Source organism: Haliotis rubra, unplaced genomic scaffold (assembly GCF_003918875.1).
Source record: "Haliotis rubra isolate DU_JTF1 unplaced genomic scaffold, ASM391887v1 Scf1080, whole genome shotgun sequence".
Classification (NCBI taxonomy): domain Eukaryota; kingdom Metazoa; phylum Mollusca; class Gastropoda; order Lepetellida; family Haliotidae; genus Haliotis; species Haliotis rubra.
In genome coordinates this window covers 109,212-123,552 of record NW_025764982.1, presented here as the reverse complement: position 1 = coordinate 123,552, position 14,341 = coordinate 109,212, and the positions used below count along the sequence as shown (strand labels likewise).

The 14,341-nt window shown below is 40.2% G+C and overlaps 1 long non-coding RNA gene across 1 annotated transcript; it reads right to left on the bottom strand.

The window, feature by feature from the left end:
- Positions 1 to 2,893: 2,893 nt before the first annotated feature.
- Positions 2,894 to 13,319, bottom strand: LOC124281820. The gene is made up of 3 exons (XR_006899985.1): positions 13,309 to 13,319; positions 9,039 to 9,041; positions 2,894 to 3,021 (listed from the first exon to the last, which is right to left on the bottom strand). It is a non-coding gene; the product is annotated as an uncharacterized LOC124281820 (long non-coding RNA).
- Between the last annotated feature and the right edge of the window lie 1,022 nt (positions 13,320 to 14,341).

Sequence of the window (14,341 nt, the reverse complement as noted above, 5' to 3'; positions counted from 1 at the left end):
AAGTATCAGCAGGAATACAGATATTCATTGACGACATTGTAATTATTCCACGTAAAACGATACTTATCCTATTGAAAAAATGTGTGTGGATGGGACTGCACTTAAAAACACTGCTTAAACAATACTGCTGTCATGATGAAAGTTGTTTCGAAATCAACAATACTCTGGCCGGATTACAGCCCACGACAGCAGACATACAGACAATTAACAGATGACTAAACCTCATTGAACGTGTGAAACAAGTTTATCAAATTACAGATACAACTAGAAAAACTTTCCAAGAAAACGATTAAATGTCAGGTTGTTGTTAGTTTAATTCTTCTACTCCACTACGTTGTATTATACTTTATCAGGCTTGACACAGTTTCGCTTTGTCGACTTTAAAAACTTTAAAAATAATCAGCAATCAGCAATCAAAATATTCATTGTTGAATAACCCTCAGGGATAGATTGCTTTAGCACTTACAAATAATTCAGTTGAATTTCAAGGGTGGTGAATGCAGTATTTATTGATTTTTTGATAATCCTGGAAGAAAGACACCTTTAGCACAAAAAATAATCCAGATTAATTGTACATATATGTATATAACTAAACCACATATTTACATGCCATATTTTGTGTTTAACATATTCATGAAGACAGAAACCACTGATCCAAACAAAATTTTAATGGGATAGACAATGTACAATGTATCGAAATAAATTCAACATTCCGCTTAACAATTTCAAAATTGGCAAAATCCGTGAACTAAAAAAAGAGTTCAGTATTTTTCTAATGCACTGTTTTACTGTGAAGCTATTCAATTTTGTGTTTAGTAATACCTCTATTGCTTTAAAGTCAATACCTGTACAGAAGGTATCACCAGAACGAGTAGCGAAACGACGAAACTAATACAAACATAGAACTCAACAGTCCATTGCAAATGTGATGTTTAATCATTGTCTGAATACTTACTTCCGTAACGACTAGGAAAGTTCGGGAGAGACGGAAAAGTCGAAAACTTAAGTAATCAAAGTGTAGCATCGTGAAAGACAGTCGAACAAATTTTCATTATGGGAAAGACGGGAGGGCTGTCTGTGAGAGGAAATTGGTTGGCTTTGGAGACTACTTCTGCATCAGCACGAGTCACTCCCACGTAACACGAGCTTCCAATACTTCACCTACAACGGTTTTCTAATTATTTTGTACTTATGTCGATCTGTTTGGTATCAAATCCCAATCATTTTATACCGGTCATTTCTCTGTCTGTTACTGTACGGGAAAGGATTTGTTTGTTGAACACTACATCTGACAGTACCAATCGGTAGACAGCACGACTTACTTTTCTAACCTTCCGATAAACATTGATTTCACGGACTGGGGTAATGTATTTTTATCACACTGGACATAAATGAAAAATGCTGGTGTTGAAATGATTTTCAGGACCAAGGAACACTGAGAATACAGGGATACAACAGAATAGTTAATATCGAAGCTTCGTGTTATCCTGCAGTCATCAGCTTAGATGTATTTGTTGGGGGCTAACAATGACACAAACATTCCATGTGAAGAAGTGTCATGAATCAAAGGCAGAATTTCTGCTTGCAGATGGTGATGTCTGCACCTGACATACTGGAAACATTCTGTGTTGTGGAAGTTTTCAGAACAACTTGCCCACGACGTTGATGTTCATAAACTTTCAAGAAAATTGAAAGTATGCACTTGTGGTGGCAGAGCATAATTGCGACTAGTAATAGTATTTAGCTTGAGATGTATATGATACGAATACCACAGTTGTGCTTTCCATCTTTATTTTCGCAGTCGTACTCAGTGTGAAATTTACCCTAGTAACGTTAAAAATTATGGTTTGTACTTTCGTGGCCAAGTCCATTGTTCAAAAGACGTAAAGGTTCGTTAGCCAGTTAACTGAGAGAGTAAGTCTTAGCACATATCTAAGACAAGCATTTTGTGACTGAATGCAGTAGCTAAATGGATTTATCTGAAGAGGATTAGTCAACAAGTAGGAGCCAATAAGGTGTAGGAATATACAATTATGCCATGTTTGTTTGGAAAGTAAAACCACATCACGTAAATCTGGAATGGTATTTTCTCTTTATATTTTTTTCATAATATTTGAAACACGACATGTTATTTTCAGGAGGATTTTAGCAACTTGAGATTAGCATAAACTTAGGGAAATGTACAAAATGTGCAACTTAAATATCGTGTTTTTTGTGTATGTATTTAAACTCAAAAACACACACTTGTATACGACATCATCATTTTCCATGAAGGGATAATCAAATACTAGTTAAAGAGTGGTCTTAACAGTGGTAGGTTAACATTGCTGGAAAGTGACAGACCTTTGAGTAAAATACTCAATGTCACGTTCAACAATAACCACCATGTATTCATGATGGGACAGGGGTCGAAAGAACGAAAACTTCTGGCAGATGTTCAGCTATCCCCCATATCATGGAACACCTTCTTGGGGGTTCTGTCCCTACTATGACATGGAAAATCTTCTGGTAGGTGGTCTATCCACTATGTAATGGAAACTCATGTGGCAGGTGCTCTATCCACTACATCATGGAACATCTTCTGGCAGATGCTCTATCCACTTTATTATGGAAGCAGCTTCTTTCTGAATAAAGGCAAAGCTAGTATTATCTTGCCTCCCACAAGAATGTCGTTTTCTGATTGGCTGAGCGCTCTTCTGTTATTTTCAATGTACCCCGCTTACAAGCGAGTGACATTTTCTATGTACCCCGCTGGGAATGCCGATCTCATTTGGTACTTCGTAGTGGTACTTCTTTATCTCGAATAACATTTAATCACGTATGATGTACGGAAATTACCGATGTTTTGCGAATGCAAATCGATGAAAGGGAGTTAACTCTAAATTAATTTTTCTTGTCATCTGGTACTCCATACTATGATCCGCTACTCGTGCCTCAAACAGTTCAAAATTACCATTGAGGTGTTCGGTAAGATAAATACGTCGTTCACTAGTCCCTCGGGGCCCATAGGTTGATGTACCCCTCGAGACCAGTGAACAACTTATATCATGACACCTGTTTCTTTGTTGACCTAAATATTGAACCTATAGGGAACCTGCATGCATACATTACTGCGGTATTTTCCAGGTATGCCCAACGTTTGCATCCCTCATTCAAAAGGATATTTTATGCCCCAATTTGAACTCATGACAAAGTAAGCCGTATCTGCATTATCATGTACTGTTTCTTGCTTAGCCATGTCTTTCGGACCCATGCGAGCTTTTATCCGGCCGTGGCATTCAAGAATTCCACCTTGGCAGCAATGGATTGTCCATAATAGAAACAGAGAGCCGGGGTAAATTCCTTTGATCCTCAACGAATGCAATATTCTTCGTATCAATCTACTTCCAATCTTTGTTTTTCCCTTGACATGTGGACGTCATTCTCCAATTTCTCTCTGATTGCATTAAAATCACTTGTGCTTCAATGAGAATATAAAAGGTAGCACTACAATCAATACCCAACAATCAGCCGAAGATTGAACCGTGTCTCTTTGGATTAGAGACACAAGGTTAACCCTGTAACTAATGACTTGTGCATGCAGCGAAGACATCATGATCTTTGCAATTAACACGTTTGTCGTGCTGTTCAACATCGAACAAAATCACATAAAGGATTTAGTACACAAAGTACCTTTTCAAGGACGATGTCCTCCTTTTATCGGCTAAAGTGAATCCAGGGGGATGGAATGTTAAGCTTGTGGTGTATGTTACCTAAACATATTAACGTTATGTACGGGCATGATGGGCGAGCTGTCTTAGGCGCCGACCTAGTAAGCGAAAGAAGATCTATCCCCACTTCTGACCGGGTGTAAAAACCTTGGAGCTAACATTAATTGCAGGCAACCCCTAGTGTGCAGTACACATCCCTGTGGACTTAACAGAACGCACTCATCCGACGGCAGGTGACTAGATGGTGGCCACACGAACACGTGCAGCCACCTAGTTGCGGATATAGTAACGTGCAGTATCTGGGTACCATGTGAAGATGAGGCTGTGTGATAACTCGCTGCGCCTAACAGGCTGCATGAGTTGAACACTCGCCAGGGAGTTGAAATGGTTAAAAGAATGCCAGAAAAAAACACATCCGTTGATCAAAGGAACACTCAAGCGCCTTGAGCATGTACTAGTTGCGTGGATATGTGCTCTATATGAATATCCTATCATCATCATCAACGTTATAAGCAGATATTGGGATTATACGGCGCAAATATTTCACAACAACATAAAGCTTGTATTCTTCGGTTTACACCGTTTAACCAATCACATCTTTATTCATTCAGCCAAACTGAATCCAGATGGATGGAATGTGTTGATATGTATAAACGGTGAGGTAGGATGATATTGAACATATTAAAGATTCTAAGTGACAAGGTATTTCATCAATGTATATGGTTGATATTGTGAATGCAATCCACATCGCAAAGTACGAGATGCTAAAACATTTCGCCAAATAGTGTCATGAATTCAACTAATCACATTGTTGCCGTCATTTCACCTGCATGGACAATCAGTAGCTCTGAAGGCGCAATTCCATGTGAGGACACGAAACAATATACCAAACAGCAAAATGTCGTCAATGTTATCCTTTAAAAGCTTGTCTGTAATTAACCGTTGTAAAAGGTCTGTTAATCTCTGATGTCGTTAAGAATTGAAAGATGGCATTGAGATTTGAAAGCAATACTTTCTTACTGTCGGTTAGAAAACGTAACGTGAAAACAATATAATTTTCAGACAACAATACCTCTTTCGTTTTTCGTTTCAAGTACAAGTGTGCTGAACCAGTCAACAAACACATTTTTCTTCAATTTTGTCAGTACGTCCTACCGGTATTATCTCCCACTCACACAATGTTCACTGCACACAACAATATTCCTGCTATGTTGCAAAAACACTGGACATCTGTGCGAAAACCTAGCATTATTCACTGTACAAAATCATTTATTTTTCTGCTTTCTCTAATGCTGACACTGGATTTAGTCTGCTGGAACGTGTGTTTGTTTTTCCAAGGATGTACGTTGCTATATTTCATTAGTAGTCATGCCTGATTCCTCTCCCACATAATATTACCTCTGATTAAATACATCTGTGTGCTGTGGTCGCAGAATAGCTGCTGACAGAACGGAATCAATACCGAGGTGCAACTAGGCAGCGACTCACTGAGACAGAATGTTGACTTTGCAGCAAGAACGTGTTAATGATGATTGCATTCGTGAAACACACATGGTCTCAGCATTCAGCATGTCCCCTGCGCAGATCGATATAAGATTCTAATAAATAAGGTACTTAAGTTATCCTCAATACCTGTTTGCTAAGTATTCAGTGTTTCAGTTCTGTAATTGGTACTACTCAGAAATCAGGATGCGTGTTCCAAACTTTAATGGCTGTGAAAGAAACACGTTGTGATTTTTGCCACCATATCCTCTACACCGTGAAATGTAATGTTATTACAGCAGAAACGTGAAGCTTTGATGGGAATGAAAGTGTCTTTTGAGCTCTTGAAGTTCGGCCATCTCTAATGAAATGTAATGAAAAAGAAGCTAATACGTTTCTCCCCTGTTTCCAGATCAAAATTGTCGATCGCCCACTCAGGTAAAATAGTTTTTCTTACAAGGTTTCAAAACGCATTAATTACTCTTGATAGGGGTTGGTCTTCCTGAAGTGTGACAAAGCCACTGGTTGATCCGATGCAGGTCGAACAGCCTGCATGTCATCATGATACTGGTAATCTGTATTTACGCATGGCGGCATTTGTAACAGTTGTTATGCTGTTCAGTGTGGATGGAGATCGTGATGATGGAGATTGAGATGCGTGTTTCACTATTGCTGATGAGAGATTAAGGCAATTACAACGGTGATAACATGATTAGAAAAACAATTCGACTTCCCGAAAATCAAGTGAAATGGAACCACTTTGTCGAAGACGATGACAAGAATTTGGAAAGAAATCTGCTTTTCAATCTCTTCAATATCCGAACGAAGTCTCTGAGCTCCTTAGAACTGTCACAAATATGGATCTCGTGTCACAGTAATGACCTCAGTGATGAAGATGTGAAGGTCCTGATACGTGTTAGGTCTAATTTGCTGATAAATTGGATCAATTGCTAAAAAGTAAGGAGTGATGAGGTGACATGAAATAAAAAAAGACCAATATGTGATTATTCTTTTAATTGGAGTGAGTGAGTGAGTTTAGTTTTACGCCGCACCCAGCAATATTCCAGCTATGTGGCGGCAGTCTGTAAATATTCGATGAATGAACATGAACATCGATCTGCGCAATTTGGAACCGACGACATGCGTCAACCAAGTCAGCGAGCCTTACCACCCTATCCCGTTAGTCGCCTCTTACGACAAGCATGGATTGCTGAAGATCAATTCTAACCCCGACCGCCTCCGTGGTGTAGTTGTTATAGCGTCCGCCCGGAGAGCGGAAGGTCGCGGGTTCGATCCCCGACCGAGTCATACCAAAAGACGTTAAAATATGGTACTTGTTGGTCCCTGTCTGGCACGCGGCATCTATGGGCACAACAAGGACTGGTCGGCTCGGAGTCAGTATAATGTGTCTGAGTGGGGTATTCATGCTTCGCTTCGGCATGGTATCTCAGTGGGCTAGCACTATAAAACCAGCTTCAGTCTGGGCTAGTACAAGCAGGCGCTCATACACATACACATACACACGCATGTACGTCGTCATATGAGCGAAATATTCTCAAGCACGACGTTAAACCCAATTTCACCTCGCCTAACCTCAATTCTAACCCAGACCTTCTTGGGTCTCTTTTAAATGGAATAAAATTTGTTAAATAATCAAGTTTGAAAAGTAGAGGATTTCTTCGGTCCTGAAGACAAAAGTGTGAACACGAAATTGATTTTGGAAAGAATGTTATTACGCCACGAGCCCAGAACAAAGTTCATATAAATGTCCATGTCTCACGGAAATAATTTGCTATTTTTCTCTCGTTGGTTTCCGTGAATGCAATGCCAAATGTTTAAGAAACTACTAACGACACACGCAGAGATTAATGTGAGGGATTAAAACATATTAAAATGGCAATCAATAGTTTTCATGTTACCCTTCTTGGCCTGTAAACCTTTCCATAAATGATACGAAATGGTGCTATGGAAAGACGCCAATAAACGTAATCTACAGGTCACACCTACGTTGAAACATCCATATGCATTAGTTGGTGAAGGCACCCAAGTCAATGTAATACATATATTATTGCTGTATACCACAATGCATAGGTAGTGGTGATCAGATGTGTTTTCCAAACAGATACAGGTGATCAACAGTGGAAGGTAGTGGTGATCGGGTGGTGTCTCAACAGTTGGGAGGTAGTGGTGATAGGGTGGTGTCTCAACAGTTGGGAGGTAATGGTGATCAAATTGGGTCTCAACAGCTGGGGACCGCCTCCGTGGTGTAGTGGTTAGAGCGTCCGCCCGGAGAGTGGAAGGTCGCGGGTTTGATCCCCGACCGCGTCATACCAAAAGACGTTAAAATATGGTACTTGTTGGTCCCTGTCTGGCGCTCGGCATCAATGGGCACAACAAGGACTGGTCGGCTCGGAGTCAGTATAATGTGTCTGAGTGGGGTATTCATGCTTCGCTTCGGCATGGTATCTCAGTGGGCTAGCACTATAAGACCAGTTTCAGTCTGGGCTAGTACAAGCAGGCGCACATACACATACACATACACACGCATGCATGTACGTCGTCATATGAGCGAAATATTCTCAAGCACGACGTAAAACCCACTTTCACCTCACCTCAACAGTTGGGAGGTACTGGTGATCAGTGTGCCTGTGAACTGTGAGAGTTACCGGTGATACCGCAAAATAAACTCATCTCGTGAACAAACGCCGTTGCTTGACAACATGAGTAGAGATCCACGCCGGTAGGCTACTATAATGTGCATTCAACTAGATCATACATTATAATAAAAAATGCTTGGATGTTTGGACAGGCATTTCGCAATATATACCAGGTCATTTTAACTTCCAACCGATGACGGTATAATCCACCAAAATAAGCTTTACCTTTCCCTGAGCCATGGAGTCTACCACTGAGCTCCTAACTGTATCATCACACCCACAGAACGTGTTCATGGCGTGTTCCTTTTAACGAAGTAGGCAATCCAAATATTGGTCTTCAATTCTATTCGATGTCTTTAATTGAACGCTAGAAGATTGGTACACACTTTCAGAATATAAATTCTGATTTAACCCACGTTGGCCACGTCTTCGTCGTTGTTACAGACTCACGGACCACTGTGCAGGTTAAATCGCAGTCATGGGTCAATACACCTCAATAATGTAAATCTCTTTCACGTGGGCAATTTTAAATCAGTGATGGTAATGAATATTTTACTGGTCTGCTGGGAAGTGATCTCTGACTAAATGGATCTCTTAGCTAGCTATCTAAGCACGGCAAGATTTTGCTAGTTCTACATGCAAGGCACTTTCAAACACGTATTTCTTTAATGGTACACACCCGTAGAATTGGTGTGAGTGAGTGAGTGGGTTCAGTTTGACGCCACACTCAGCAATATTCTAGCTATATGGCGGCGATCTGTAAATAATCGAATCTGGACCAGACAATCCGGTGATCAAAGCAAGAGCATCGATCTTCGTAAATGGGATACAGTGACATGTGTCAACCAAGTCAACAAGCCTCACCACCCGATCCCGTCAGTCGCCTCTTACGACAAGCATGGGTTACTGAAGATCAATTCTAACCCGGACCTCCACGGGTTTTCTCCCCAGGGACCTGGAAATTAAAATGAAGTGCACGCTGATCCATTGACATGGGTGATAATGTGAACACGTTCAGCAATAACTGAGAGAATGGGCAGACACTCAATAAATACCCATGATATTATTATCATTATTATTAGTTGTCAATGTTTTAATTGAGATAGACCCGTGAGGATCCGGGTTAGAATTGACCTTCAGTAACCCATGCTTGTCGTAAAAGGCGACTAACGGAATCGGGTGGTCAGACTCGCTGACTTGGTTGACACATGTCATCGGTTCCCAACTGCGTAGATTGATGCTCATGCTGTTGACCACTGGATTGTCTGGTCCAGACTCTATTATTTACAGAACGCCACCATATAGCTGCAACATTGTTCAACTCACAGACTTAATGAACAGTTTTATCGTGTGCGAACATGCGAATTCGACAGATTGGTTATATGATATAATAATTGCGATCTGTATACCATAGTTAGGAATACAGTTGTCACGATTTAAGTGGTAAATACCTGGGGGTTCTGTGTTACGGTCGCTGTGGTTGTTGATAGAGGTAACAAAAGCATAGCTCGTGGATCCGTACGGTACACATTCTGTGTGTCTAGTCAAAGAATCATGGGTCTAAGTAGTATACTTAGTCGTCGAATCCATATTAAACAAGTCAGTGGCTTACCAAGGCACTACAATGGGCATAATTCCGATCACAAGTATTTGTTGTATCACGACTCTGTCAGTAATATTGTAATTAACTAACCCTTACCCTACCCCTTTCTCAAACCACGATTAAACACCTGTCAAAGCAAGAGCATTCCCCAGAATGTTCTGAACTTTACAATAATATATTACTAAAAGTCGCATTATGAAGGACTGCTTTTCTGATTGTCATTCATTGATAAGTTATTTCAATAAAGTTAAATACCTCTTTCATTCTGTACATTGCCAAACCACGTCACAATGCGAACTAATACAAGATAGAAACCACAGACTGTGGCCACAGGGAGACACATCAAAGTAAGGACAATAAAATAGGTTAAATCTGCTTCTTGTCAGCCGAGTCCAGTGGTGGCAGGCAGGCGGGGCCAATATGTACATGCTGAGTTACCTGGTTAACAAACATGTTAACATATTATTGTCAGAAATATATCCAGAAACTTTAAAAAGTCTAGCAGTGTATGTATATAAAGCTATGCGCCTTAGCCATTCATTTGTACATATTGTAACATAACCGAACCGTATGTTATTGTTTATTTTGTATACTGTATATACTCTCTCATAGTCAATTGTAAATGTAGAATGGGCCTGTGGCCTCCACTACAAGAAATAAAGATTGACTGATTGATAAGTTATCTGTGCGTCATTCGAACCCATTTACTTCCATGTCAAAAGTTTAAGGTTTCAGATGCTTGCCATTAATTCCTTCGCCATAATAACCTACGGATCAGACGGAAACGATATTTTGTCACACGAAGTCGGAGTAGTCAGCAGCAGGCTGTGTAACGTCACAACTGGAAGGTACTAAAGACAGATCCCTGTACATGTGCCTAACAGATACCACTTACCTTACGAATTGCTTCAGCACGTATTTAACGAGCAAAAGGAGTTTTGAAACAACGAATAAGGGTAGTCAGCAGTTGGCCGTTTAACGTCACAGTTGTAAGGTACTAAAGACAGATTATACATTTACCTTACAAATTGCTTCAACACGTATTTAACGAGCAAAAGGAGTTTTGAAACAACGAATAATGGTAGTCAGCAGTTGGCCGTTTAACGTCACAGTTGTAAGGTACTAAAGACAGATTAAACCATTTACCTAATGAATTGCTTCAACAGAAAAGCGAGTTTTGAAACAACGAATAATCTTTCGTTCCTAAGATAGTGAGTGACGATGACTCATAGTTGTCTTAGGTGAGGCTCCCCGCCACTGTGACGTGTAACGGTCATTCTGAAAGTGCCATAATGAGTCTCAAAGACAGATTTATCGAATAATAAATAATACAGCATTTACCCACTATTCTGTTCAACCATCCCAGACAGACCTCCCAGTCTGGAACCAAACACGTCTGTAATTGAATGATTTGTTGTCGGTAATGTCGGTATGGTCCGTCTCATGGGACAAGAGATAACTTACTGTGATGGATTATTGAATCATTGTCTCATGTTATCTCACATTGGAAACAGGATTCCGACAATAGTTTTATGTTGACGTCTAGACCCGTGCAATAATTTCGTAGACCTACATGTGTGATATTTATATGAAAATTACATTGCCATCGATTGCCTGATCTGAAGTTTGTGCTGTATATGTTCTTTGTTTGTATTGGCAATAGTGCAATATTTTCGTAGACAAAGATGTGTGATATTTATATGAATATTACATGCCATCCATTGCCTGATCTGAACTTTGTGTTGTGTATATGTTCTTCGTTTACTGGTTTTACACAGCAAAACGTACAAAACTCCGTGAAACATTGTAAGCTGGAAGTACGAAAAACAACCATTGTAGGGTCGAATAGATTCAAATTTCAGATTTTGTCATCGCAATGGCGCAATTGTACACACCTACGGAAGAATCAATGACGTCACTCGGCTCACTGATCACTACTCATTCCTTAGGAAACCCTACGCAAAAAGGTTTCTGCCATATCTGTGTGTTATCACGGCCATAACGATGATCAAACTAAATGAAATCAACAAAAATTAATTCAACACTCTAAATGACAATGTTGCAACGTAGATGAAGATGATTTTCTCTCTTGCAAGCATAAAATAATTGAGAATGTGACATCACTGTAACCCGTTTGGAACATTTGCTGCAAGTCAAAACATTATATTGATTATGCAGCAGTCTCGTTTCCTGTTGACTGGGTCCCGTCCTATTGCGCAACTTAGTACAATAACCAGTCCAAAATTTTGCGACCAATTCATTTAACTGGATACATAGATATTAATCAGTATTATTTGAAACATCTAATCACTTCTATATTGCAACACTACGCTCCTTCTAATCCTTGCCAACTCGTCGTGCAGCGTGCTCTGTCGTACAGCGAGCTCTGGCAAACGGAATCCTGGAAACCGTGGAAATCTCAAAACGAGGCTTTGCCGCTAGAAATGTTTGGCGGTCTGGTACGGAATTGATATTATATTAATCACATTGTGCGTTATGGAACTACACCAACTAAGCACAAAATATACATAACAGGTGTAACCAGTGAGCCAGATGCATTGTGAATTATTTTACGACCTCATCAAACAGGGGCAGTCTGTGACGTCTTAGTTAAGGTCATGCTGCCTACACCTCGCCATAAAATATATAAATACGATGTTATTAAAGTTTAAAATTAAAATGTATTTGTAAATACCATTTCCTTATGAATTCAGTGTAAACATAGTTGTTTGTGATGTCTATTTTCATAAAATTCGGATCGGCTGAAAAGTAGGTCATTGTCTGAATAGGTTAATGAGACTCATGTTTCGGTTTGTGTCGCTCATTGAGTTTGGATGCAGTTGTCGTCGGAGGACTGTTTGTATAACTTTGCATACATGCACTTGTATAAAGTTTATGTTTAATATCCTCCTCCCCAATCTCAACTCCCTGAGGATCATACAACTCTTGCAGCCACTAAGCGCACCGAGTTATTGTGGCATTCCCAGGGTTGACTGGGACACATAGTCACAGTACTTTGTTCAAGTTTTACTGCACGTTGCTGTACCCGCAACTAGGTGTTTGCACGTATTCAAGTGGCCACCATCTGGTCATATACCAACGGATTCGTGGGTTCTTTTAAGTGCACAGTGTTGTGTACTGTACACTAGGGGTTGTGACAACACTGAGAGAGTCTGCACACAAAGTTGACTCCAAGGTTTTTACACCCGGTCACGGGTGGGCTCGATCCCGTCACCTCAAGCTCTTTGGATCACTAGCCTGGCGCTTTAACCAGCTCGCCCACCGCGAATCTAAAATAGCAGCGGATAAAGGAAATTATAAACAAAAATTATTGATGTTCTTATGTGAAAGAAATGATTAATGTTCTTCTAAGCTTGTTGTATTGTATAAATACATGTTTAAGATGCAATCGCAAAAATAACACGAATGCAGGTGTCTTGCACGAGTAACAGGTCTGCGTTCAATTGAAGCACGAATAATCAGGAAAGTAAACCGTCATAATCTGACCTTAGGTCATCAACATGGAGTAACAAATCACGATCCTGGAAATCGATCGAACACACGTGTTTGATACCGGTTTTCTCACGTGTGTAAGAAATAAATTAGAAAGAAAAAACATAATCAAGGAGCACTGAGATTCGAGCCTATACTTAAGGGAAGCTACTGTTTAGTGCGAAAGGGAAATATCTTCATTTTCCAGAGACTTTTACAGGAGTGAGTGAGTGAGTTAAAATTCAAAATCACATCGGCAATATTTCAGCCATATCGTGACTAAAACTAGTTCCAAATTCATATAAAATACATATAATTTATAAAACCCTGTCAACGAAGGACAATAAAATTGCTAGGTTATCACATATTTGTTTAAACGAGATCAAGGAGAAGTAAAATAATACACTAACAATTAACGGCACGAAATACAATTTGCAAGAGATCGCCAGCAACGGATGGCAACCATACCAGAAACCGAGGGGACTTTACAATACTTCTGCTTCCTGCACAGTTCTCTAGCTGGATGTATACCCGTCAGCTGCTAGAGATTGCAGGTAAAGTTAGCCATTTACCTTAAAAGAACGACTTTTACACGAGTTAACACACAATATGGAAGATGGGCATGTTTTCGAATTGCTCTACACTGATGACGCCCTACTGTCCAGAGCTCTTAGGGGGCAATCTGGTATCTCTGCTACACGCCAGAGAAATGTGATGAGTTGTCACATCTCGAACAACCAATCTATTCAACCAATCTTTAAATTAAGATAAATCATGATGAAATGAGGAATTTTCGTTGAGCCCCAGGGGCTGGGGAGTGTGACTTGACTCAAGACTGTACAATATCTTGCGAACCCTAAGTTATTATAACTGTAAAAACATGTAGCATGTAGCCTCCCCTCCTACTTCCCCCCCCCCCGTCCAAATAGCACAGTTAGTACATTTCTTAGGGGTGCGTCCTTTTGATGTCCATCCACTTATAGCTGTGATTAGTTTCGCCATTCCTGTTTTTTCATTATAACCCTCCCGCTCAACCCCAATCCCAAAACCCGTGGAGATCCGGGGTAGAATAGGTCTTCAGCAACCCATGCTTGCCATAAAAGGCGACTATGCTTGTCGTAAGGGGCGACTAACGGATCGGGTGGTCAGGCTCGTTGACTTGGTTGACACATGTCATCGGTTCCCAATTGCGCAGATCGATGCTCCTGCTGTTGATCACTGGATTGTCTGGTCCAGACTCGATTATATAGCTGGAATATAGCTGGAATATTGCTGAATGCGGCGTAAAACTAAACTCACTCAATCTCCCAAGCCCCAACAAAACAAATCCCCAGTCTAAGTAAACTTAGGCTCAGTATTATTCGTTAAACTGCTATATTGAGTCTAAAAAACCCTAG